The sequence below is a fragment of the Octodon degus genome, unplaced genomic scaffold, assembly GCF_000260255.1.
Source record: "Octodon degus isolate 3935 unplaced genomic scaffold, OctDeg1.0 scaffold00191, whole genome shotgun sequence".
Classification (NCBI taxonomy): domain Eukaryota; kingdom Metazoa; phylum Chordata; class Mammalia; order Rodentia; family Octodontidae; genus Octodon; species Octodon degus.
Genome location: NW_004524767.1, coordinates 945,821 through 950,022, shown reverse-complemented (window position 1 = coordinate 950,022; position 4,202 = coordinate 945,821). Strand labels below are relative to the sequence as shown.

Here is a 4,202-nt window from a genome sequence, read left to right as displayed (position 1 = left end):
AAAAGAAAGAAAGAAAGAAAGAAAAAAGAAAAGGTGATACCTAAAATAAATGCGGCCTGGGAGTTATAAACATATTAAGCATATAGCCGTTGAACTGTACTCTATAGAGAACTTTTCCTTTAGAGACCAGTTTTGGACAGGATCCAGTCTCGATAGTATGTCACTCTAGTGTAGATACCAGGCTTGTTTGGAAGAGCACATTCATCTCCCCAGCTTACAATACCAGCAAGAAACCAGGTTCCTTTAGAATCTGCACTAACCAGTGGTCCACCAGAATCTCCCTAGAAAGAAAAAAAGGTATGTGTAGTTACTATAATTGAAAGGTGAATGCTGAATATGTTTTCTTTTGTAGTAAAAACTGGGAAGGACAAGACAATATTTTTTTAAGAATTTCAATAGTTATATGATTCTAATCTAGAATATTTTCATGTTCTATGATTACTTCCTTTAGTCCAAGTGTCAGTATATGTCTCTGGATATAGTAATACAACAGTAGAAAACAGATAGGAAACATTTATACTCAGTTATCACCCAAAGCAGCTACAGTAAGGGTAGTTGCCTATGCAATTATCAGCACACCAAAGAATATTCTAATTATCTTCCACAAACCCCCTATTTCCAGGAAAAAACTGGTGAAAAAGAAATAGGAGGTGTGATACAATGGATAAATTCTTTAAAAGAAAGAGAAAAGTTTGCATTCACCCATCACCAACACTAGGCTACTGCTTTTCACTCTTGTGTAGACACTGCTCCAACTTCAAGAACTGTATATTTGGCTACACCTCCTCTACACTTTCAGTTTTCATCTAGTGATATTTAGACCATGTATCCAAACTGATGAAAGTCTTCAGACTCTGTGTTTTCTTTTGCTCTAGTTTTTCCCTTCATCATGGGTAATTTTGACACCTGTGGGATGGTGCATCTAATATCCAAGCCCCTTGACTAGTATCTCTGCTGTCTTGAGTTTGGTCATCCACACTTTAATTTAGCCTTTCACGTCATTCTTTTGTCATCTCCTGGAACTATAGAACAGCAAATTCTGCTATTTGTGACTATATATTTAATTACAGGTATCATTATATGTCGTGTGACATAAAATGTGATGTATAACATAGTATGTACACAATATATTATGAATATTGCATATAATATGGTGATATAAATAATCCATTAATCTGTTGATGCACATAAATTTTGTTTTCATATTTTTTTTTTTTGTTCCTCGAATGCCTTTAGGGCACGTTTGGCCAGCGGGACAGTTGTGAGGTTCGAACTCCAGCAACCTGAGGCTGACAGCTTTGTGGAAGCAGCCACTTAAAGGACTGAGCTATGGCCAGGCCCCCTGTTTTCATATTTTGTCTAATATAAATAGTACCACAATGAACATGGGTGCAGATATCTCTTTGAAATACTGATTTCATTTCTGTTGTATATATGCCCAGAAATGGAATTACTGGATTATATTACAGTTCTATTTTTGGTGCCTTGAGGAACTTCTATGACATTTTCCATAATGGCTTTAGCAATTTACATTCTTACCAGTGTACAAGTGTCTCCTGTCCCTATATCCTTGAAAATAATTGTCATTTCTTGTTGTTTTGATAATAACCATCCAAAAATGTGAGATGACACTTCTTTATGGTCTTAATTTGTACTTCTGTGATGATTATTGGTTTTGAGTGTTTTTTTTTATATACTTGTTTGAATTCTTTGAAACAATGGATAAATTATTTAAAAATATGTCTATTCAGGCCCTTTGCCCGCTTTAAAAGCATTTTTTTTTTCTTTTTTTGGTATTCAGTTGTTGAGTTTTCCTCTGAGGACATTTGGAGGAAAAGACTTGATAATATTTATAAAATGTGGAGCCTGGCAAGTGCAGGATCCTGAGTTCAGTCCCTGGTACTGAAAAAAAAAAAAAAGCTCTATTTCTAAAAAGGGTCAGAGAGATAGCTCAGTAGAATAAGCACTTGCCTGGTATGCATAAGGTCCTGAGTTCAATCCCCGGTACCACCAAAAAAAAAAAAAAAAAAAAAAAAAAAAAGTGTGGAAAAGGCTTCAATAGCCTGGGACATTTTAGGAAATATATGAGAAGACTAACATTAATAGGATTTTTTTTTTCTCTGAATGCCTTCAGGGCAGGTTTGGCTGGCTTGAGTTGTGGGGATTGAACCACAGCAACCTGAGGCTGACTGCTTTGTTGAAGCAGCCACTTAAAGAACTGAGCTAAGGGGCAGGCTCCCTAACATTAATAGAAAATTAAAATTCTGGTATAGATAGAAGGAGACTGGGTGAAGAACACAGATTAGTGATTAATTTCGAACAGTAGAAGAAATTTGTTTATCCTAAATGTAGAAGTTGAGGATGAGTCCAAATATAAATGTATCAGGGTAAAAGGAAATTAAGGTGATTCTCATGTGATTGCTTTTATTGTTTCTGGTTAGAAATATATGCTAAGGAAGATGAGGGCATAGCAGGATAGGCAGGTAAAGAATGTGATGGCTTGACAGCACAATACAAGATTCCTGAGCAAAATGTGAAATATGTTAAGGACACACCTGTCAATGAATGACTTCAACCTACAAGAGGGCAAGATTTCTTTTAGACGTGCGTCAGAATTTCCATATGAGAATAAGCCTATACTTTATCTTGTGATTAAAAATTGTTAGGATCAGGAGCCAGTGAGATAGCTCAGTGGTCTAACGTGCATGCTTAAGCAAGCTTAGGCAAAGCTCAGGGACAGTGGTTCAATCCCCAGCACCAAATGCTGTACTAGTCCTGCTGCTAGGGTGGGCTGAGCTGGCCCCAAAAAGTGAAAAAAAAAAAAATGTTAGGATCAGTCTGAGAGAAGTAGGAGATGAAATCATCAAAGGGTGCAGTGGATGAAATAATAAAATTTAGGCTCAAGGGTATGTACATTTTGGAGTCATCGGGATGAGAAAAAAATTGAGAGGGAGGGGGCTTAAGCTCTGTGTGTTATCTTTCTTATTTTATTTGGTACAGGGTCTTGCTATGCAGCTCAGACTTGTAGTGATCCTCCTGTCTCAGCCTTCCCAGCTCTGGGATTACAAGTGTGGCCCACTATGCCTGATTTCAGGCCCGCAGGGCATGTGGTACCCAGGATAGGACCTGGGTCCTTGCCCTTGCCAGGCAGATGCTTAGACCATCAAGCTATCTCTATCTCCCTGGCCTCTTCACACTATCTTATCAAAGAATAGTTGTAGTAAAACAATTGGAAAGATTGAAATTTTTAATTAGTGTTAATTATATATTATAAATATTTGCTTCTATTTCTGGTGACTGAGAGTTCAGGAATATGCTCTATTTATTACAGTTTCCCAGAGTAAAGGGCCGGCCAAATAGCTCAGCAGATTAAAGTGCCTGCAAGCAGGCGCAAAGGCTGAGGGTACAATCCCCAGACCTGCCGTGCCGGCCCAACCCCCAGGGCGCTGAGACAGCCATTGAGACTGAGCGTGGTGGTGCGTGCCTGTAATCCCAGCTCTTAGGAGGCTGTAAATAGGTGGATCACTGTGAGTGCAATCTGATCTAGTAGTGAGACCCTGAACATTCTGTAGACCCTTCCCTAAAATACAAAACAAAGCAAACAAACAAACAAAAAACTGGCTTAGAACTGGCTTACAGTTGCTGGTCAACAAATGATTATTACAAATGTGAATGAATGAATAAAGTGATTCACCACTGGTCCTGCCTAGACAATGATGTTAGTACTTTTATTAACTCTAAGCCTGTTTCTTATAAATACAAATGAGAGATCCAAAGCACATCGTACATAGAGAATTATAGCTTACTGTAGGGCTCAGTGTAAATGCACTTGAGACAAATTCTCTGCAGTTATTTCTTTCATTTACTGGCACTGGCTCTGTGAGTTTGGACAAGTTACTTGATCTGTTTGTCTCAGTATCTTTCTTTGTGAATTAGGGTTTACAATAACACAAAAATGCTACAGAGAATTTTCCTAAGAAGAATGAATTAATATTTTCAAAGAATTGAAACATTACCTGAGGTATGAAGATACCATATAAGGGTTATTAAATAAATAAAATATTTAAAATGTTGGATCCAGGTTATGCAAGCTACAGGTGGTTGCATTTTTTTTTTCAACAAATAATACACTGCATATATTCTTCTTAGTGGTTAATTGCTGTACAAGATGCGGACTTGTGATCCTATTTACAAACACCATT

General features: G+C 37.4%; 1 protein-coding gene across 1 annotated transcript in view; it reads right to left on the bottom strand.

Moving 5' to 3' along the window:
* The window catches only part of LOC101573961 (transmembrane protease serine 11C-like), a 92,273-nt gene that overhangs the window by 28,759 nt on the left and 59,312 nt on the right, over window positions 1-4,202 (bottom strand). The gene's annotated exons all lie outside the window — the stretch shown is intronic.